This window comes from Mytilus edulis, chromosome 1, assembly GCF_963676685.1.
Source record: "Mytilus edulis chromosome 1, xbMytEdul2.2, whole genome shotgun sequence".
NCBI lineage: Eukaryota > Metazoa > Mollusca > Bivalvia > Mytilida > Mytilidae > Mytilus > Mytilus edulis.
In genome coordinates, this window is record NC_092344.1 from 92,862,762 (window position 1) to 92,884,070 (window position 21,309).

The window sequence follows — 21,309 nt, forward strand, 5'->3', positions numbered from 1 at the left end:
CGTATACAACATATTGAAGGATGAATTATATTGACCAATTGATTATAACGGTCTAATCGACACTATCTTACACATATATTGATGTTGTCACATGTAATGCATTCCATCTTTAAAAAATTCGACCGGGCGTTTATTAGCCTTTCATTATTCATCTAAAATCTAGCTGGGTTTCTTTTACCAGAAATCAATTACCAGAACATATATCCCTAAAATTTTAGTTCAATAGATCGAAAATGTGCATAAACCCTTAACAGAACATATATCCATGACATAGTCCTCCACTACAATTACTATATAATTACACATTTATAAGTCTTTTTGATGATAACCTTAGGTCTATCAGTGACAAGATGAGAATAAAACTCTATTTTCTTCTTGCAAAAATTATGCCACGTCCCTGGGTGGGCTCGAACCACCAACCTTTCGGTTAACAGCCGAACGCGCTAACCAATTGCGCCACAGAGACTCGCATGTCAAGCTTTAGAATTTTTAGGTAGTGATGTTTTTACCTGGACATTTGTCATATGCATGTATACCGTATACAACATATTGAAGGATGAATTATATTGACCAATTGATTATAACGGTCTAATCGACACTATCTTACACATATATTGATGTTGTCACATGTAATGCATTCCATCTTTAAAAAATTCGACCGGGCGTTTATTAGCCTTTCATTATTCATCTAAAATCTAGCTGGGTTTCTTTTACCAGAAATCAATTACCAGAACATATATCCCTAAAATTTTAGTTCAATAGATCGAAAATGTGCATAAACCCTTAACAGAACATATATCCATGACATAGTCCTCCACTACAATTACTATATAATTACACATTTATAAGTCTTTTTGATGATAACCTTAGGTCTATCAGTGACAAGATGAGAATAAAACTCTATTTTCTTCTTGCAAAAATTATGCCACGTCCCTGGGTGGGCTCGAACCACCAACCTTTCGGTTAACAGCCGAACGCGCTAACCAATTGCGCCACAGAGACTCGCATGTCAAGCTTTAGAATTTTTAGGTAGTGATGTTTTTACCTGGACATTTGTCATATGCATGTATACCGTATACAACATATTGAAGGATGAATTATATTGACCAATTGATTATAACGGTCTAATCGACACTATCTTACACATATATTGATGTTGTCACATGTAATGCATTCCATCTTTAAAAAATTCGACCGGGCGTTTATTAGCCTTTCATTATTCATCTAAAATCTAGCTGGGTTTCTTTTACCAGAAATCAATTACCAGAACATATATCCCTAAAATTTTAGTTCAATAGATCGAAAATGTGCATAAACCCTTAACAGAACATATATCCATGACATAGTCCTCCACTACAATTACTATATAATTACACATTTATAAGTCTTTTTGATGATAACCTTAGGTCTATCAGTGACAAGATGAGAATAAAACTCTATTTTCTTCTTGCAAAAATTATGCCACGTCCCTGGGTGGGCTCGAACCACCAACCTTTCGGTTAACAGCCGAACGCGCTAACCAATTGCGCCACAGAGACTCGCATGTCAAGCTTTAGAATTTTTAGGTAGTGATGTTTTTACCTGGACATTTGTCATATGCATGTATACCGTATACAACATATTGAAGGATGAATTATATTGACCAATTGATTATAACGGTCTAATCGACACTATCTTACACATATATTGATGTTGTCACATGTAATGCATTCCATCTTTAAAAAATTCGACCGGGCGTTTATTAGCCTTTCATTATTCATCTAAAATCTAGCTGGGTTTCTTTTACCAGAAATCAATTACCAGAACATATATCCCTAAAATTTTAGTTCAATAGATCGAAAATGTGCATAAACCCTTAACAGAACATATATCCATGACATAGTCCTCCACTACAATTACTATATAATTACACATTTATAAGTCTTTTTGATGATAACCTTAGGTCTATCAGTGACAAGATGAGAATAAAACTCTATTTTCTTCTTGCAAAAATTATGCCACGTCCCTGGGTGGGCTCGAACCACCAACCTTTCGGTTAACAGCCGAACGCGCTAACCAATTGCGCCACAGAGACTCGCATATCAAGCTTTAGAATTTTTAGGTAGTGATGTTTTTACCTGGACATTTGTCATATGCATGTATACCGTATACAACATATTGAAGGATGAATTATATTGACCAATTGATTATAACGGTCTAATCGACACTATCTTACACATATATTGATGTTGTCACATGTAATGCATTCCATCTTTAAAAAATTCGACCGGGCGTTTATTAGCCTTTCATTATTCATCTAAAATCTAGCTGGGTTTCTTTTACCAGAAATCAATTACCAGAACATATATCCCTAAAATTTTAGTTCAATAGATCGAAAATGTGCATAAACCCTTAACAGAACATATATCCATGACATAGTCCTCCACTACAATTACTATATAATTACACATTTATAAGTCTTTTTGATGATAACCTTAGGTCTATCAGTGACAAGATGAGAATAAAACTCTATTTTCTTCTTGCAAAAATTATGCCACGTCCCTGGGTGGGCTCGAACCACCAACCTTTCGGTTAACAGCCGAACGCGCTAACCAATTGCGCCACAGAGACTCGCATGTCAAGCTTTAGAATTTTTAGGTAGTGATGTTTTTACCTGGACATTTGTCATATGCATGTATACCGTATACAACATATTGAAGGATGAATTATATTGACCAATTGATTATAACGGTCTAATCGACACTATCTTACACATATATTGATGTTGTCACATGTAATGCATTCCATCTTTAAAAAATTCGACCGGGCGTTTATTAGCCTTTCATTATTCATCTAAAATCTAGCTGGGTTTCTTTTACCAGAAATCAATTACCAGAACATATATCCCTAAAATTTTAGTTCAATAGATCGAAAATGTGCATAAACCCTTAACAGAACATATATCCATGACATAGTCCTCCACTACAATTACTATATAATTACACATTTATAAGTCTTTTTGATGATAACCTTAGGTCTATCAGTGACAAGATGAGAATAAAACTCTATTTTCTTCTTGCAAAAATTATGCCACGTCCCTGGGTGGGCTCGAACCACCAACCTTTCGGTTAACAGCCGAACGCGCTTTTTTTTTTTTATCTTTATTATAATCAGACATCATATTTACACATTATACAGTTATTATACAGATTGACCTACAATGATATCACAGTTTTAGCAAATTTCCTACAATATCACACTCAGATATATTCATACATTTATATAATGCCGCATTATCACTTTATTTTTTTTTCTTTTATGAATTTTTTAATTAAAAATAGAATATACACATCGTCTCTTTCCAAACAAAAAATAATTATTTTCATTAACATTTTACACAACACTACCATAAGTCTAAACAGAAATGCTTTTATAAAAACAAAAATTGCATGTACGTGGATGGATTCCAATTCCTTCACACATTCAACTTTATTTTAACATTGTAAGATAATAACTCAAAGACATGTTTTTAAAATTGAAAATAAAACTATTATTTCAAGTCATAGAATAATCAAAATTAAAAAATAAAACGCTTTCATATATACAAAATAAATCATTTTCTATGTTTATAAAGTCCATTAGCAATTGCACAATCAGCAATCCGAAAAAGTATATCATCAGTATCATCAGGACGAAATTCATAGTTCCTCACATCTGGAAAATCTTGTTCGACGTTTTGCTTATATGTGTCATAATCAACATCCTTTGGTCGAACTTGTCCTACTTTGTTACGACCCCGATCATACTTTACAAGTTTTTCTGTCCCTTTTATTTTTGCAATGAATTTATCAGGCAATAGTCTACTTGTCTTAATCACCGCTTTCACAATAATGTCGTCAATTGGGACTTGTATTGGACAACCATCATAGTCACTTAACTCACTATCGTCATCACTATCATCATCACTATCATCATCCGATTCATCAGACTGAATTGTCAATGTTGTGTCTTTTTCCTCTTTGCGTATAGTTTCAATTACCTTGTTTTCACTAATTACTGATAATTGAGCATTTCCTGTCCCTTTGTTCATTTTCTCAACTTCAACTTTGTCGGAATAAGTGTTTGCAAAATCCGTATTACTATCCTGTAATGCAAATGTACAGTTCTCTACTACAGTAGTGTCCGTTTCTGCGCTCCGTACAGTTTCTGTTTCGATCTCCATTAATTGATCATCATTACTTTCAATGGTTCCTTGAACTAAGCTTTTATTTCCTTCTAGTTTGTCATCTTTTTTTGTAACTTTTTCAATATAATTTTGCATTCTTTTGTTATTCCTGCGTTCCATAGATTTTGACTTTCGTGTACTTTGTTTACTATCATATTGTCCGAACATTATAGATATTCTTGCTTTATTTTCATCTCCGTGTATAGTGAATGTTATATTGTCAAATATGTTACATGCATTTTCTATCGACTTCACCAAATAAACAGGTAATTTATCCATAATCAATATTGATGTTCAAGGTTAATATCTAGGTCGATGGCACAGTTGTAAACATCAGTTTAAAACATGTCTTTTTTCAAACAGGGAGGTTACAGTTTTCAACAAACAAACGTTACTTACTTAAGACGAGTAAGTTCTTCATCCAAACATGAATATAAATTCTGGAAATCCAAAGAATCCTACATATATTGGAAAAATTTGTCCTTGTTGAAATACACGTCCTTGCTAATCAAAGGTGCGTTCGACTTCCACACAGCCGAACGCGCTAACCAATTGCGCCACAGAGACTCGCATGTCAAGCTTTAGAATTTTTAGGTAGTGATGTTTTTACCTGGACATTTGTCATATGCATGTATACCGTATACAACATATTGAAGGATGAATTATATTGACCAATTGATTATAACGGTCTAATCGACACTATCTTACACATATATTGATGTTGTCACATGTAATGCATTCCATCTTTAAAAAATTCGACCGGGCGTTTATTAGCCTTTCATTATTCATCTAAAATCTAGCTGGGTTTCTTTTACCAGAAATCAATTACCAGAACATATATCCCTAAAATTTTAGTTCAATAGATCGAAAATGTGCATAAACCCTTAACAGAACATATATCCATGACATAGTCCTCCACTACAATTACTATATAATTACACATTTATAAGTCTTTTTGATGATAACCTTAGGTCTATCAGTGACAAGATGAGAATAAAACTCTATTTTCTTCTTGCAAAAATTATGCCACGTCCCTGGGTGGGCTCGAACCACCAACCTTTCGGTTAACAGCCGAACGCGCTAACCAATTGCGCCACAGAGACTCGCATGTCAAGCTTTAGAATTTTTAGGTAGTGATGTTTTTACCTGGACATTTGTCATATGCATGTATACCGTATACAACATATTGAAGGATGAATTATATTGACCAATTGATTATAACGGTCTAATCGACACTATCTTACACATATATTGATGTTGTCACATGTAATGCATTCCATCTTTAAAAAATTCGACCGGGCGTTTATTAGCCTTTCATTATTCATCTAAAATCTAGCTGGGTTTCTTTTACCAGAAATCAATTACCAGAACATATATCCCTAAAATTTTAGTTCAATAGATCGAAAATGTGCATAAACCCTTAACAGAACATATATCCATGACATAGTCCTCCACTACAATTACTATATAATTACACATTTATAAGTCTTTTTGATGATAACCTTAGGTCTATCAGTGACAAGATGAGAATAAAACTCTATTTTCTTCTTGCAAAAATTATGCCACGTCCCTGGGTGGGCTCGAACCACCAACCTTTCGGTTAACAGCCGAACGCGCTAACCAATTGCGCCACAGAGACTCGCATGTCAAGCTTTAGAATTTTTAGGTAGTGATGTTTTTACCTGGACATTTGTCATATGCATGTATACCGTATACAACATATTGAAGGATGAATTATATTGACCAATTGATTATAACGGTCTAATCGACACTATCTTACACATATATTGATGTTGTCACATGTAATGCATTCCATCTTTAAAAAATTCGACCGGGCGTTTATTAGCCTTTCATTATTCATCTAAAATCTAGCTGGGTTTCTTTTACCAGAAATCAATTACCAGAACATATATCCCTAAAATTTTAGTTCAATAGATCGAAAATGTGCATAAACCCTTAACAGAACATATATCCATGACATAGTCCTCCACTACAATTACTATATAATTACACATTTATAAGTCTTTTTGATGATAACCTTAGGTCTATCAGTGACAAGATGAGAATAAAACTCTATTTTCTTCTTGCAAAAATTATGCCACGTCCCTGGGTGGGCTCGAACCACCAACCTTTCGGTTAACAGCCGAACGCGCTAACCAATTGCGCCACAGAGACTCGCATGTCAAGCTTTAGAATTTTTAGGTAGTGATGTTTTTACCTGGACATTTGTCATATGCATGTATACCGTATACAACATATTGAAGGATGAATTATATTGACCAATTGATTATAACGGTCTAATCGACACTATCTTACACATATATTGATGTTGTCACATGTAATGCATTCCATCTTTAAAAAATTCGACCGGGCGTTTATTAGCCTTTCATTATTCATCTAAAATCTAGCTGGGTTTCTTTTACCAGAAATCAATTACCAGAACATATATCCCTAAAATTTTAGTTCAATAGATCGAAAATGTGCATAAACCCTTAACAGAACATATATCCATGACATAGTCCTCCACTACAATTACTATATAATTACACATTTATAAGTCTTTTTGATGATAACCTTAGGTCTATCAGTGACAAGATGAGAATAAAACTCTATTTTCTTCTTGCAAAAATTATGCCACGTCCCTGGGTGGGCTCGAACCACCAACCTTTCGGTTAACAGCCGAACGCGCTAACCAATTGCGCCACAGAGACTCGCATGTCAAGCTTTAGAATTTTTAGGTAGTGATGTTTTTACCTGGACATTTGTCATATGCATGTATACCGTATACAACATATTGAAGGATGAATTATATTGACCAATTGATTATAACGGTCTAATCGACACTATCTTACACATATATTGATGTTGTCACATGTAATGCATTCCATCTTTAAAAAATTCGACCGGGCGTTTATTAGCCTTTCATTATTCATCTAAAATCTAGCTGGGTTTCTTTTACCAGAAATCAATTACCAGAACATATATCCCTAAAATTTTAGTTCAATAGATCGAAAATGTGCATAAACCCTTAACAGAACATATATCCATGACATAGTCCTCCACTACAATTACTATATAATTACACATTTATAAGTCTTTTTGATGATAACCTTAGGTCTATCAGTGACAAGATGAGAATAAAACTCTATTTTCTTCTTGCAAAAATTATGCCACGTCCCTGGGTGGGCTCGAACCACCAACCTTTCGGTTAACAGCCGAACGCGCTAACCAATTGCGCCACAGAGACTCGCATGTCAAGCTTTAGAATTTTTAGGTAGTGATGTTTTTACCTGGACATTTGTCATATGCATGTATACCGTATACAACATATTGAAGGATGAATTATATTGACCAATTGATTATAACGGTCTAATCGACACTATCTTACACATATATTGATGTTGTCACATGTAATGCATTCCATCTTTAAAAAATTCGACCGGGCGTTTATTAGCCTTTCATTATTCATCTAAAATCTAGCTGGGTTTCTTTTACCAGAAATCAATTACCAGAACATATATCCCTAAAATTTTAGTTCAATAGATCGAAAATGTGCATAAACCCTTAACAGAACATATATCCATGACATAGTCCTCCACTACAATTACTATATAATTACACATTTATAAGTCTTTTTGATGATAACCTTAGGTCTATCAGTGACAAGATGAGAATAAAACTCTATTTTCTTCTTGCAAAAATTATGCCACGTCCCTGGGTGGGCTCGAACCACCAACCTTTCGGTTAACAGCCGAACGCGCTAACCAATTGCGCCACAGAGACTCGCATGTCAAGCTTTAGAATTTTTAGGTAGTGATGTTTTTACCTGGACATTTGTCATATGCATGTATACCGTATACAACATATTGAAGGATGAATTATATTGACCAATTGATTATAACGGTCTAATCGACACTATCTTACACATATATTGATGTTGTCACATGTAATGCATTCCATCTTTAAAAAATTCGACCGGGCGTTTATTAGCCTTTCATTATTCATCTAAAATCTAGCTGGGTTTCTTTTACCAGAAATCAATTACCAGAACATATATCCCTAAAATTTTAGTTCAATAGATCGAAAATGTGCATAAACCCTTAACAGAACATATATCCATGACATAGTCCTCCACTACAATTACTATATAATTACACATTTATAAGTCTTTTTGATGATAACCTTAGGTCTATCAGTGACAAGATGAGAATAAAACTCTATTTTCTTCTTGCAAAAATTATGCCACGTCCCTGGGTGGGCTCGAACCACCAACCTTTCGGTTAACAGCCGAACGCGCTAACCAATTGCGCCACAGAGACTCGCATGTCAAGCTTTAGAATTTTTAGGTAGTGATGTTTTTACCTGGACATTTGTCATATGCATGTATACCGTATACAACATATTGAAGGATGAATTATATTGACCAATTGATTATAACGGTCTAATCGACACTATCTTACACATATATTGATGTTGTCACATGTAATGCATTCCATCTTTAAAAAATTCGACCGGGCGTTTATTAGCCTTTCATTATTCATCTAAAATCTAGCTGGGTTTCTTTTACCAGAAATCAATTACCAGAACATATATCCCTAAAATTTTAGTTCAATAGATCGAAAATGTGCATAAACCCTTAACAGAACATATATCCTTGCAAAAATTATGCCACGTCCCTGGGTGGGCTCGAACCACCAACCTTTCGGTTAACAGCCGAACGCGCTAACCAATTGCGCCACAGAGACTCGCATGTCAAGCTTTAGAATTTTTAGGTAGTGATGTTTTTACCTGGACATTTGTCATATGCATGTATACCGTATACAACATATTGAAGGATGAATTATATTGACCAATTGATTATAACGGTCTAATCGACACTATCTTACACATATATTGATGTTGTCACATGTAATGCATTCCATCTTTAAAAAATTCGACCGGGCGTTTATTAGCCTTTCATTATTCATCTAAAATCTAGCTGGGTTTCTTTTACCAGAAATCAATTACCAGAACATATATCCCTAAAATTTTAGTTCAATAGATCGAAAATGTGCATAAACCCTTAACAGAACATATATCCATGACATAGTCCTCCACTACAATTACTATATAATTACACATTTATAAGTCTTTTTGATGATAACCTTAGGTCTATCAGTGACAAGATGAGAATAAAACTCTATTTTCTTCTTGCAAAAATTATGCCACGTCCCTGGGTGGGCTCGAACCACCAACCTTTCGGTTAACAGCCGAACGCGCTAACCAATTGCGCCACAGAGACTCGCATGTCAAGCTTTAGAATTTTTAGGTAGTGATGTTTTTACCTGGACATTTGTCATATGCATGTATACCGTATACAACATATTGAAGGATGAATTATATTGACCAATTGATTATAACGGTCTAATCGACACTATCTTACACATATATTGATGTTGTCACATGTAATGCATTCCATCTTTAAAAAATTCGACCGGGCGTTTATTAGCCTTTCATTATTCATCTAAAATCTAGCTGGGTTTCTTTTACCAGAAATCAATTACCAGAACATATATCCCTAAAATTTTAGTTCAATAGATCGAAAATGTGCATAAACCCTTAACAGAACATATATCCATGACATAGTCCTCCACTACAATTACTATATAATTACACATTTATAAGTCTTTTTGATGATAACCTTAGGTCTATCAGTGACAAGATGAGAATAAAACTCTATTTTCTTCTTGCAAAAATTATGCCACGTCCCTGGGTGGGCTCGAACCACCAACCTTTCGGTTAACAGCCGAACGCGCTAACCAATTGCGCCACAGAGACTCGCATGTCAAGCTTTAGAATTTTTAGGTAGTGATGTTTTTACCTGGACATTTGTCATATGCATGTATACCGTATACAACATATTGAAGGATGAATTATATTGACCAATTGATTATAACGGTCTAATCGACACTATCTTACACATATATTGATGTTGTCACATGTAATGCATTCCATCTTTAAAAAATTCGACCGGGCGTTTATTAGCCTTTCATTATTCATCTAAAATCTAGCTGGGTTTCTTTTACCAGAAATCAATTACCAGAACATATATCCCTAAAATTTTAGTTCAATAGATCGAAAATGTGCATAAACCCTTAACAGAACATATATCCATGACATAGTCCTCCACTACAATTACTATATAATTACACATTTATAAGTCTTTTTGATGATAACCTTAGGTCTATCAGTGACAAGATGAGAATAAAACTCTATTTTCTTCTTGCAAAAATTATGCCACGTCCCTGGGTGGGCTCGAACCACCAACCTTTCGGTTAACAGCCGAACGCGCTAACCAATTGCGCCACAGAGACTCGCATGTCAAGCTTTAGAATTTTTAGGTAGTGATGTTTTTACCTGGACATTTGTCATATGCATGTATACCGTATACAACATATTGAAGGATGAATTATATTGACCAATTGATTATAACGGTCTAATCGACACTATCTTACACATATATTGATGTTGTCACATGTAATGCATTCCATCTTTAAAAAATTCGACCGGGCGTTTATTAGCCTTTCATTATTCATCTAAAATCTAGCTGGGTTTCTTTTACCAGAAATCAATTACCAGAACATATATCCCTAAAATTTTAGTTCAATAGATCGAAAATGTGCATAAACCCTTAACAGAACATATATCCATGACATAGTCCTCCACTACAATTACTATATAATTACACATTTATAAGTCTTTTTGATGATAACCTTAGGTCTATCAGTGACAAGATGAGAATAAAACTCTATTTTCTTCTTGCAAAAATTATGCCACGTCCCTGGGTGGGCTCGAACCACCAACCTTTCGGTTAACAGCCGAACGCGCTAACCAATTGCGCCACAGAGACTCGCATGTCAAGCTTTAGAATTTTTAGGTAGTGATGTTTTTACCTGGACATTTGTCATATGCATGTATACCGTATACAACATATTGAAGGATGAATTATATTGACCAATTGGTTATAACGGTCTAATCGACACTATCTTACACATATATTGATGTTGTCACATGTAATGCATTCCATCTTTAAAAAATTCGACCGGGCGTTTATTAGCCTTTCATTATTCATCTAAAATCTAGCTGGGTTTCTTTTACCAGAAATCAATTACCAGAACATATATCCCTAAAATTTTAGTTCAATAGATCGAAAATGTGCATAAACCCTTAACAGAACATATATCCATGACATAGTCCTCCACTACAATTACTATATAATTACACATTTATAAGTCTTTTTGATGATAACCTTAGGTCTATCAGTGACAAGATGAGAATAAAACTCTATTTTCTTCTTGCAAAAATTATGCCACGTCCCTGGGTGGGCTCGAACCACCAACCTTTCGGTTAACAGCCGAACGCGCTAACCAATTGCGCCACAGAGACTCGCATGTCAAGCTTTAGAATTTTTAGGTAGTGATGTTTTTACCTGGACATTTGTCATATGCATGTATACCGTATACAACATATTGAAGGATGAATTATATTGACCAATTGATTATAACGGTCTAATCGACACTATCTTACACATATATTGATGTTGTCACATGTAATGCATTCCATCTTTAAAAAATTCGACCGGGCGTTTATTAGCCTTTCATTATTCATCTAAAATCTAGCTGGGTTTCTTTTACCAGAAATCAATTACCAGAACATATATCCCTAAAATTTTAGTTCAATAGATCGAAAATGTGCATAAACCCTTAACAGAACATATATCCATGACATAGTCCTCCACTACAATTACTATATAATTACACATTTATAAGTCTTTTTGATGATAACCTTAGGTCTATCAGTGACAAGATGAGAATAAAACTCTATTTTCTTCTTGCAAAAATTATGCCACGTCCCTGGGTGGGCTCGAACCACCAACCTTTCGGTTAACAGCCGAACGCGCTAACCAATTGCGCCACAGAGACTCGCATGTCAAGCTTTAGAATTTTTAGGTAGTGATGTTTTTACCTGGACATTTGTCATATGCATGTATACCGTATACAACATATTGAAGGATGAATTATATTGACCAATTGATTATAACGGTCTAATCGACACTATCTTACACATATATTGATGTTGTCACATGTAATGCATTCCATCTTTAAAAAATTCGACCGGGCGTTTATTAGCCTTTCATTATTCATCTAAAATCTAGCTGGGTTTCTTTTACCAGAAATCAATTACCAGAACATATATCCCTAAAATTTTAGTTCAATAGATCGAAAATGTGCATAAACCCTTAACAGAACATATATCCATGACATAGTCCTCCACTACAATTACTATATAATTACACATTTATAAGTCTTTTTGATGATAACCTTAGGTCTATCAGTGACAAGATGAGAATAAAACTCTATTTTCTTCTTGCAAAAATTATGCCACGTCCCTGGGTGGGCTCGAACCACCAACCTTTCGGTTAACAGCCGAACGCGCTAACCAATTGCGCCACAGAGACTCGCATGTCAAGCTTTAGAATTTTTAGGTAGTGATGTTTTTACCTGGACATTTGTCATATGCATGTATACCGTATACAACATATTGAAGGATGAATTATATTGACCAATTGATTATAACGGTCTAATCGACACTATCTTACACATATATTGATGTTGTCACATGTAATGCATTCCATCTTTAAAAAATTCGACCGGGCGTTTATTAGCCTTTCATTATTCATCTAAAATCTAGCTGGGTTTCTTTTACCAGAAATCAATTACCAGAACATATATCCCTAAAATTTTAGTTCAATAGATCGAAAATGTGCATAAACCCTTAACAGAACATATATCCATGACATAGTCCTCCACTACAATTACTATATAATTACACATTTATAAGTCTTTTTGATGATAACCTTAGGTCTATCAGTGACAAGATGAGAATAAAACTCTATTTTCTTCTTGCAAAAATTATGCCACGTCCCTGGGTGGGCTCGAACCACCAACCTTTCGGTTAACAGCCGAACGCGCTAACCAATTGCGCCACAGAGACTCGCATGTCAAGCTTTAGAATTTTTAGGTAGTGATGTTTTTACCTGGACATTTGTCATATGCATGTATACCGTATACAACATATTGAAGGATGAATTATATTGACCAATTGATTATAACGGTCTAATCGACACTATCTTACACATATATTGATGTTGTCACATGTAATGCATTCCATCTTTAAAAAATTCGACCGGGCGTTTATTAGCCTTTCATTATTCATCTAAAATCTAGCTGGGTTTCTTTTACCAGAAATCAATTACCAGAACATATATCCCTAAAATTTTAGTTCAATAGATCGAAAATGTGCATAAACCCTTAACAGAACATATATCCATGACATAGTCCTCCACTACAATTACTATATAATTACACATTTATAAGTCTTTTTGATGATAACCTTAGGTCTATCAGTGACAAGATGAGAATAAAACTCTATTTTCTTCTTGCAAAAATTATGCCACGTCCCTGGGTGGGCTCGAACCACCAACCTTTCGGTTAACAGCCGAACGCGCTAACCAATTGCGCCACAGAGACTCGCATGTCAAGCTTTAGAATTTTTAGGTAGTGATGTTTTTACCTGGACATTTGTCATATGCATGTATACCGTATACAACATATTGAAGGATGAATTATATTGACCAATTGATTATAACGGTCTAATCGACACTATCTTACACATATATTGATGTTGTCACATGTAATGCATTCCATCTTTAAAAAATTCGACCGGGCGTTTATTAGCCTTTCATTATTCATCTAAAATCTAGCTGGGTTTCTTTTACCAGAAATCAATTACCAGAACATATATCCCTAAAATTTTAGTTCAATAGATCGAAAATGTGCATAAACCCTTAACAGAACATATATCCATGACATAGTCCTCCACTACAATTACTATATAATTACACATTTATAAGTCTTTTTGATGATAACCTTAGGTCTATCAGTGACAAGATGAGAATAAAACTCTATTTTCTTCTTGCAAAAATTATGCCACGTCCCTGGGTGGGCTCGAACCACCAACCTTTCGGTTAACAGCCGAACGCGCTAACCAATTGCGCCACAGAGACTCGCATGTCAAGCTTTAGAATTTTTAGGTAGTGATGTTTTTACCTGGACATTTGTCATATGCATGTATACCGTATACAACATATTGAAGGATGAATTATATTGACCAATTGATTATAACGGTCTAATCGACACTATCTTACACATATATTGATGTTGTCACATGTAATGCATTCCATCTTTAAAAAATTCGACCGGGCGTTTATTAGCCTTTCATTATTCATCTAAAATCTAGCTGGGTTTCTTTTACCAGAAATCAATTACCAGAACATATATCCCTAAAATTTTAGTTCAATAGATCGAAAATGTGCATAAACCCTTAACAGAACATATATCCATGACATAGTCCTCCACTACAATTACTATATAATTACACATTTATAAGTCTTTTTGATGATAACCTTAGGTCTATCAGTGACAAGATGAGAATAAAACTCTATTTTCTTCTTGCAAAAATTATGCCACGTCCCTGGGTGGGCTCGAACCACCAACCTTTCGGTTAACAGCCGAACGCGCTAACCAATTGCGCCACAGAGACTCGCATGTCAAGCTTTAGAATTTTTAGGTAGTGATGTTTTTACCTGGACATTTGTCATATGCATGTATACCGTATACAACATATTGAAGGATGAATTATATTGACCAATTGATTATAACGGTCTAATCGACACTATCTTACACATATATTGATGTTGTCACATGTAATGCATTCCATCTTTAAAAAATTCGACCGGGCGTTTATTAGCCTTTCATTATTCATCTAAAATCTAGCTGGGTTTCTTTTACCAGAAATCAATTACCAGAACATATATCCCTAAAATTTTAGTTCAATAGATCGAAAATGTGCATAAACCCTTAACAGAACATATATCCATGACATAGTCCTCCACTACAATTACTATATAATTACACATTTATAAGTCTTTTTGATGATAACCTTAGGTCTATCAGTGACAAGATGAGAATAAAACTCTATTTTCTTCTTGCAAAAATTATGCCACGTCCCTGGGTGGGCTCGAACCACCAACCTTTCGGTTAACAGCCGAACGCGCTAACCAATTGCGCCACAGAGACTCGCATGTCAAGCTTTAGAATTTTTAGGTAGTGATGTTTTTACCTGGACATTTGTCATATGCATGTATACCGTATACAACATATTGAAGGATGAATTATATTGACCAATTGATTATAACGGTCTAATCGACACTATCTTACACATATATTGATGTTGTCACATGTAATGCATTCCATCTTTAAAAAATTCGACCGGGCGTTTATTAGCCTTTCATTATTCATCTAAAATCTAGCTGGGTTTCTTTTACCAGAAATCAATTACCAGAACATATATCCCTAAAATTTTAGTTCAATAGATCGAAAATGTGCATAAACCCTTAACAGAACATATATCCATGACATAGTCCTCCACTACAATTACTATATAATTACACATTTATAAGTCTTTTTGATGATAACCTTAGGTCTATCAGTGACAAGATGAGAATAAAACTCTATTTTCTTCTTGCAAAAATTATGCCACGTCCCTGGGTGGGCTCGAACCACCAACCTTTCGGTTAACAGCCGAACGCGCTAACCAATTGCGCCACAGAGACTCGCATGTCAAGCTTTAGAATTTTTAGGTAGTGATGTTTTTACCTGGACATTTGTCATATGCATGTATACCGTATACAACATATTGAAGGATGAATTATATTGACCAATTGATTATAACGGTCTAATCGACACTATCTTACACATATATTGATGTTGTCACATGTAATGCATTCCATCTTTAAAAAATTCGACCGGGCGTTTATTAGCCTTTCATTATTCATCTAAAATCTAGCTGGGTTTCTTTTACCAGAAATCAATTACCAGAACATATATCCCTAAAATTTTAGTTCAATAGATCGAAAATGTGCATAAACCCTTAACAGAACATATATCCATGACATAGTCCTCCACTACAATTACTATATAATTACACATTTATAAGTCTTTTTGATGATAACCTTAGGTCTATCAGTGACAAGATGAGAATAAAACTCTATTTTCTTCTTGCAAAAATTATGCCACGTCCCTGGGTGGGCTCGAACCACCAACCTTTCGGTTAACAGCCGAACGCGCTAACCAATTGCGCCACAGAGACTCGCATGTCAAGCTTTAGAATTTTTAGGTAGTGATGTTTTTACCTGGACATTTGTCATATGCATGTATACCGTATACAACATATTGAAGGATGAATTATATTGACCAATTGATTATAACGGTCTAATCGACACTATCTTACACATATATTGATGTTGTCACATGTAATGCATTCCATCTTTAAAAAATTCGACCGGGCGTTTATTAGCCTTTCATTATTCATCTAAAATCTAGCTGGGTTTCTTTTACCAGAAATCAATTACCAGAACATATATCCCTAAAATTTTAGTTCAATAGATCGAAAATGTGCATAAACCCTTAACAGAACATATATCCATGACATAGTCCTCCACTACAATTACTATATAATTACACATTTATAAGTCTTTTTGATGATAACCTTAGGTCTATCAGTGACAAGATGAGAATAAAACTCTATTTTCTTCTTGCAAAAATTATGCCACGTCCCTGGGTGGGCTCGAACCACCAACCTTTCGGTTAACAGCCGAACGCGCTTTTTTTTTTATCTTTATTATAATCAAACATCGTATTTACATATCACAGTTCAGAATTACACATCAATAAAAACAATATTATCAATTATTGTCCTTTCTCTGAAAAGAAACATTCAATATTCTACATTTACAATTCATATGCGTGAAATATTTCTCACGAACACAATTATCTGCATGACTATATACTCATATATAGATATCATATCATATTCTATAGAAACATATTCATATACTTATATTCTAACTCACTCTTATCTACCATTCAGCACATACATTCAAATTGATAAAAAGCTTACACAGAATACAAAGAAAAATTAGAGTGAAAAATGATTATGACGTCTTATTTTCCGACGGAGGACAAAAAATAATACAATAGAAATATTGTTCGCACTGGGCTGGATTCCATTCCACAACGCAATCAAAATTCGTAGTATTAAATATCGAGTCAATCATCAGCTATTTTAAGACATTCAAACAGAGCACAAAAATTATCAAAATATTTTGAAAAACTTTTTCACAACATTCTCGCAAACACCATACAAACTATCTCTCTTACAAATCAACATATAATAAAATAATAAAACAATTAAAGTTTTTTATTTGTCGCAAATTCTATCATCTCATCTAGTCCTTTTCTCACATCATCAGTCATCAGTTTTGGTATAGTTCTTACATCACGGAAATCTTCAGTCAACACTTTGTTAAATTTATAGAACCCTCGGTCACTGCAATCGAGTATTTCAAATTCTTTATCATCTATATGATACAATATCAGACGATTCCTCAATGTTTTTCCGATCAATATTTCGTTGCGACCTCCTGATTGTTTCAAAACAAATTTTGGAATTAACTTAATATCAGTTGCAATATTTGACGGAAATGTTTGTTTACTTTTGTCCTTTTGTTCTACCATTCTATCGCGTTGAGATGTAACAGATAGAATATCACTGTAATTTACTTTCCTAAGCGGCGGAAATTCTGAAAGTACATTTCCTTTTGTTTTACATTTATCCTTTTCAATTATGTCAATGGATAATCCACGTTTGTTTTTATTTACATTGTTTATTTCACTATTCAATGACACAGAACATTCTTTACCTGTATCGATTGAACACAGTTCTATATTTGGACGTTCTATACCGGTTTCAATGTTACCTGTACATGCAGTAGTGGAGGCCTCAGACGGGTTCTCTTCAATGTCCATTATATCTGATGTATTTGTTGCTACCGTTTCGTCCCGTATTTGATTTATTTCAAATGCACTATTCAAATGAATCACTTCGGTATGTTTTTCAATATTAGAAACACTATCAACAATATTGTTATATTCCTTCATACGTTTTTTGTCACGATTGACAGTTGAATTAGACTTTCGTTTACTTTTATTGTTATCTTCATTTGAAAACATGATAGAAATACGTGCTCTGTCATTTTCACCATGCACGGTAAATGTTATATTTCTAAATTGTTCACAAGCATTTTCTATGGTGCTCATCAATAAAGATGGAAGTCTCTCCATTATAAAACAATTCACCTTCGGTGGCCTCTTTCTATACGACAATGTTTACAAATACGTAAAACATTACAAACGACAGTTTTGTCATAATTAAAGAAAACAACTTACTTCTGATACAAGTTAGAATGTTTATATTCCAAAAATACGCTTGGAAATCCGAGCAATCACTTATAACATAGTAATTTTTCCTTAGACATAAACAACACGTCCAGTCAATTAAAGGTCCACTCGACCACCCCACCTTTCATTATTCATCTAAAATCTAGCTGGGTTTCTTTTACCAGAAATCAATTACCAGAACATATATCCCTAAAATTTTAGTTCAATAGATCGAAAATGTGCATAAACCCTTAACAGAACATATATCCATGACATAGTCCTCCACTACAATTACTATATAATTACACATTTATAAGTCTTTTTGATGATAACCTTAGGTCTATCAGTGACAAGATGAGAATAAAACTCTATTTTCTTCTTGCAAAAATTATGCCACGTCCCTGGGTGGGCTCGAACCACCAACCTTTCGGTTAACAGCCGAACGCGCTAACCAATTGCGCCACAGAGACTCGCATGTCAAGCTTTAGAATTTTTAGGTAGTGATGTTTTTACCTGGACATTTGTCATATGCATGTATACCGTATACAACATATTGAAGGATGAATTATATTGACCAATTGATTATAACGGTCTAATCGACACTATCTTACACATATATTGATGTTGTCACATGTAATGCATTCCATCTTTAAAAAATTCGACCGGGCGTTTATTAGCCTTTCATTATTCATCTAAAATCTAGCTGGGTTTCTTTTACCAGAAATCAATTACCAGAACATATATCCCTAAAATTTTAGTTCAATAGATCGAAAATGTGCATAAACCCTTAACAGAACATATATCCATGACATAGTCCTCCACTACAATTACTATATAATTACACATTTATAAGTCTTTTTGATGATAACCTTAGGTCTATCAGTGACAAGATGAGAATAAAACTCTATTTTCTTCTTGCAAAAATTATGCCACGTCCCTGGGTGGGCTCGAACCACCAACCTTTCGGTTAACAGCCGAACGCGCTAACCAATTGCGCCACAGAGACTCGCATGTCAAGCTTTAGAATTTTTAGGTAGTGATGTTTTTACCTGGACATTTGTCATATGCATGTATACCGTATACAACATATTGAAGGATGAATTATATTGACCAATTGATTATAACGGTCTAATCGACACTATCTTACACATATATTGATGTTGTCACATGTAATGCATTCCATCTTTAAAAAATTCGACCGGGCGTTTATTAGCCTTTCATTATTCATCTAAAATCTAGCTGGGTTTCTTTTACCAGAAATCAATTACCAGAACATATATCCCTAAAATTTTAGTTCAATAGATCGAAAATGTGCATAAACCCTTAACAGAACATATATCCATGACATAGTCCTCCACTACAATTACTATATAATTACACATTTATAAGTCTTTTTGATGATAACCTTAGGTCTATCAGTGACAAGATGAGAATAAAACTCTATTTTCTTCTTGCAAAAATTATGCCACGTCCCTGGGTGGGCTCGAACCACCAACCTTTCGGTTAACAGCCGAACGCGCTAACCAATTGCGCCACAGAGACTCGCATGTCAAGCTTTAGAATTTTTAGGTAGTGATGTTTTTACCTGGACATTTGTCATATGCATGTATACCGTATACAACATATTGAAGGATGAATTATATTGACCAATTGATTATAACGGTCTAATCGACACTATCTTACACATATATTGATGTTGTCACATGTAATGCATTCCATCTTTAAAAAATTCGACCGGGCGTTTATTAGCCTTTCATTATTCATCTAAAATCTAGCTGGGTTTCTTTTACCAGAAATCAATTACCAGAACATATATCCCTAAAATTTTAGTTCAATAGATCGAAAATGTGCATAAACCCTTAACAGAACATATATCCATGACATAGTCCTCCACTACAATTACTATATAATTACACATTTATAAGTCTTTTTGATGATAACCTTAGGTCTATCAGTGACAAGATGAGAATAAAACTCTATTTTCTTCTTGCAAAAATTATGCCACGTCCCTGGGTGGGCTCGAACCACCAACCTTTCGGTTAACAGCCGAACGCGCTAACCAATTGCGCCACAGAGACTCGCATGTCAAGCTTTAGAATTTTTAGGTAGTGATGTTTTTACCTGGACATTTGTCATATGCATGTATACCGTATACAACATATTGAAGGATGAATTATATTGACCAATTGATTATAACGGTCTAATCGACACTATCTTACACATATATTGATGTTGTCACATGTAATGCATTCCATCTTTAAAAAATTCGACCGGGCGTTTATTAGCCTTTCATTATTCATCTAAAATCTAGCTGGGTTTCTTTTACCAGAAATCAATTACCAGAACATATATCCCTAAAATTTTAGTTCAATAGATCGAAAATGTGCATAAACCCTTAACAGAACATATATCCATGACATAGTCCTCCACTACAATTACTATATAATTACACATTTATAAGTCTTTTTGATGATAACCTTAGGTCTATCAGTGACAAGATGAGAATAAAACTCTATTTTCTTCTTGCAAAAATTATGCCACGTCCCTGGGTGGGCTCGAACCACCAACCTTTCGGTTAACAGCCGAACGCGCTAACCAATTGCGCCACAGAGACTCGCATGTCAAGCTTTAGAATTTTTAGGTAGTGATGTTTTTACCTGGACATTTGTCATATGCATGTATACCGTATACAACATATTGAAGGATGAATTATATTGACCAATTGAT

General features: G+C 34.4%; 32 non-coding genes across 32 annotated transcripts; all 32 read right to left on the reverse strand.

Moving 5' to 3' along the window:
• Nucleotides 1-392: 392 nt before the first annotated feature.
• Nucleotides 393-466, reverse strand: Trnan-guu (transfer RNA asparagine (anticodon GUU)). The gene has a single exon. It is a non-coding gene; the product is annotated as a tRNA-Asn (tRNA).
• A 462-nt stretch (nt 467-928) lies between these two features.
• Nucleotides 929-1,002, reverse strand: Trnan-guu (transfer RNA asparagine (anticodon GUU)). The gene has a single exon. It is a non-coding gene; the product is annotated as a tRNA-Asn (tRNA).
• A 462-nt stretch (nt 1,003-1,464) lies between these two features.
• Trnan-guu (transfer RNA asparagine (anticodon GUU)) lies at nt 1,465-1,538 on the reverse strand. Its single transcript has one exon. It is a non-coding gene; the product is annotated as a tRNA-Asn (tRNA).
• A 462-nt stretch (nt 1,539-2,000) lies between these two features.
• Trnan-guu (transfer RNA asparagine (anticodon GUU)) lies at nt 2,001-2,074 on the reverse strand. The gene has a single exon. It is a non-coding gene; the product is annotated as a tRNA-Asn (tRNA).
• A 462-nt stretch (nt 2,075-2,536) lies between these two features.
• Trnan-guu (transfer RNA asparagine (anticodon GUU)) lies at nt 2,537-2,610 on the reverse strand. The gene has a single exon. It is a non-coding gene; the product is annotated as a tRNA-Asn (tRNA).
• A 2,623-nt stretch (nt 2,611-5,233) lies between these two features.
• Trnan-guu (transfer RNA asparagine (anticodon GUU)) lies at nt 5,234-5,307 on the reverse strand. The gene has a single exon. It is a non-coding gene; the product is annotated as a tRNA-Asn (tRNA).
• A 462-nt stretch (nt 5,308-5,769) lies between these two features.
• On the reverse strand, nt 5,770-5,843 carry Trnan-guu (transfer RNA asparagine (anticodon GUU)). The gene has a single exon. It is a non-coding gene; the product is annotated as a tRNA-Asn (tRNA).
• A 462-nt stretch (nt 5,844-6,305) lies between these two features.
• On the reverse strand, nt 6,306-6,379 carry Trnan-guu (transfer RNA asparagine (anticodon GUU)). Its single transcript has one exon. It is a non-coding gene; the product is annotated as a tRNA-Asn (tRNA).
• A 462-nt stretch (nt 6,380-6,841) lies between these two features.
• Trnan-guu (transfer RNA asparagine (anticodon GUU)) lies at nt 6,842-6,915 on the reverse strand. Its single transcript has one exon. It is a non-coding gene; the product is annotated as a tRNA-Asn (tRNA).
• A 462-nt stretch (nt 6,916-7,377) lies between these two features.
• On the reverse strand, nt 7,378-7,451 carry Trnan-guu (transfer RNA asparagine (anticodon GUU)). Its single transcript has one exon. It is a non-coding gene; the product is annotated as a tRNA-Asn (tRNA).
• A 462-nt stretch (nt 7,452-7,913) lies between these two features.
• Trnan-guu (transfer RNA asparagine (anticodon GUU)) lies at nt 7,914-7,987 on the reverse strand. Its single transcript has one exon. It is a non-coding gene; the product is annotated as a tRNA-Asn (tRNA).
• Nucleotides 7,988-8,449: 462 nt separating this feature from the next.
• Trnan-guu (transfer RNA asparagine (anticodon GUU)) lies at nt 8,450-8,523 on the reverse strand. Its single transcript has one exon. It is a non-coding gene; the product is annotated as a tRNA-Asn (tRNA).
• A 352-nt stretch (nt 8,524-8,875) lies between these two features.
• Trnan-guu (transfer RNA asparagine (anticodon GUU)) lies at nt 8,876-8,949 on the reverse strand. Its single transcript has one exon. It is a non-coding gene; the product is annotated as a tRNA-Asn (tRNA).
• A 462-nt stretch (nt 8,950-9,411) lies between these two features.
• Nucleotides 9,412-9,485, reverse strand: Trnan-guu (transfer RNA asparagine (anticodon GUU)). Its single transcript has one exon. It is a non-coding gene; the product is annotated as a tRNA-Asn (tRNA).
• Nucleotides 9,486-9,947: 462 nt separating this feature from the next.
• On the reverse strand, nt 9,948-10,021 carry Trnan-guu (transfer RNA asparagine (anticodon GUU)). The gene has a single exon. It is a non-coding gene; the product is annotated as a tRNA-Asn (tRNA).
• Nucleotides 10,022-10,483: 462 nt separating this feature from the next.
• Nucleotides 10,484-10,557, reverse strand: Trnan-guu (transfer RNA asparagine (anticodon GUU)). Its single transcript has one exon. It is a non-coding gene; the product is annotated as a tRNA-Asn (tRNA).
• Nucleotides 10,558-11,019: 462 nt separating this feature from the next.
• Trnan-guu (transfer RNA asparagine (anticodon GUU)) lies at nt 11,020-11,093 on the reverse strand. The gene has a single exon. It is a non-coding gene; the product is annotated as a tRNA-Asn (tRNA).
• A 462-nt stretch (nt 11,094-11,555) lies between these two features.
• Trnan-guu (transfer RNA asparagine (anticodon GUU)) lies at nt 11,556-11,629 on the reverse strand. Its single transcript has one exon. It is a non-coding gene; the product is annotated as a tRNA-Asn (tRNA).
• Nucleotides 11,630-12,091: 462 nt separating this feature from the next.
• On the reverse strand, nt 12,092-12,165 carry Trnan-guu (transfer RNA asparagine (anticodon GUU)). Its single transcript has one exon. It is a non-coding gene; the product is annotated as a tRNA-Asn (tRNA).
• Nucleotides 12,166-12,627: 462 nt separating this feature from the next.
• On the reverse strand, nt 12,628-12,701 carry Trnan-guu (transfer RNA asparagine (anticodon GUU)). Its single transcript has one exon. It is a non-coding gene; the product is annotated as a tRNA-Asn (tRNA).
• A 462-nt stretch (nt 12,702-13,163) lies between these two features.
• Trnan-guu (transfer RNA asparagine (anticodon GUU)) lies at nt 13,164-13,237 on the reverse strand. Its single transcript has one exon. It is a non-coding gene; the product is annotated as a tRNA-Asn (tRNA).
• Nucleotides 13,238-13,699: 462 nt separating this feature from the next.
• Trnan-guu (transfer RNA asparagine (anticodon GUU)) lies at nt 13,700-13,773 on the reverse strand. The gene has a single exon. It is a non-coding gene; the product is annotated as a tRNA-Asn (tRNA).
• Nucleotides 13,774-14,235: 462 nt separating this feature from the next.
• Trnan-guu (transfer RNA asparagine (anticodon GUU)) lies at nt 14,236-14,309 on the reverse strand. Its single transcript has one exon. It is a non-coding gene; the product is annotated as a tRNA-Asn (tRNA).
• A 462-nt stretch (nt 14,310-14,771) lies between these two features.
• Nucleotides 14,772-14,845, reverse strand: Trnan-guu (transfer RNA asparagine (anticodon GUU)). The gene has a single exon. It is a non-coding gene; the product is annotated as a tRNA-Asn (tRNA).
• Nucleotides 14,846-15,307: 462 nt separating this feature from the next.
• Nucleotides 15,308-15,381, reverse strand: Trnan-guu (transfer RNA asparagine (anticodon GUU)). The gene has a single exon. It is a non-coding gene; the product is annotated as a tRNA-Asn (tRNA).
• Nucleotides 15,382-15,843: 462 nt separating this feature from the next.
• On the reverse strand, nt 15,844-15,917 carry Trnan-guu (transfer RNA asparagine (anticodon GUU)). The gene has a single exon. It is a non-coding gene; the product is annotated as a tRNA-Asn (tRNA).
• A 462-nt stretch (nt 15,918-16,379) lies between these two features.
• On the reverse strand, nt 16,380-16,453 carry Trnan-guu (transfer RNA asparagine (anticodon GUU)). Its single transcript has one exon. It is a non-coding gene; the product is annotated as a tRNA-Asn (tRNA).
• Nucleotides 16,454-18,978: 2,525 nt separating this feature from the next.
• Nucleotides 18,979-19,052, reverse strand: Trnan-guu (transfer RNA asparagine (anticodon GUU)). The gene has a single exon. It is a non-coding gene; the product is annotated as a tRNA-Asn (tRNA).
• Nucleotides 19,053-19,514: 462 nt separating this feature from the next.
• Nucleotides 19,515-19,588, reverse strand: Trnan-guu (transfer RNA asparagine (anticodon GUU)). Its single transcript has one exon. It is a non-coding gene; the product is annotated as a tRNA-Asn (tRNA).
• Nucleotides 19,589-20,050: 462 nt separating this feature from the next.
• Trnan-guu (transfer RNA asparagine (anticodon GUU)) lies at nt 20,051-20,124 on the reverse strand. The gene has a single exon. It is a non-coding gene; the product is annotated as a tRNA-Asn (tRNA).
• Nucleotides 20,125-20,586: 462 nt separating this feature from the next.
• Trnan-guu (transfer RNA asparagine (anticodon GUU)) lies at nt 20,587-20,660 on the reverse strand. Its single transcript has one exon. It is a non-coding gene; the product is annotated as a tRNA-Asn (tRNA).
• A 462-nt stretch (nt 20,661-21,122) lies between these two features.
• Nucleotides 21,123-21,196, reverse strand: Trnan-guu (transfer RNA asparagine (anticodon GUU)). Its single transcript has one exon. It is a non-coding gene; the product is annotated as a tRNA-Asn (tRNA).
• Between the last annotated feature and the right edge of the window lie 113 nt (nt 21,197-21,309).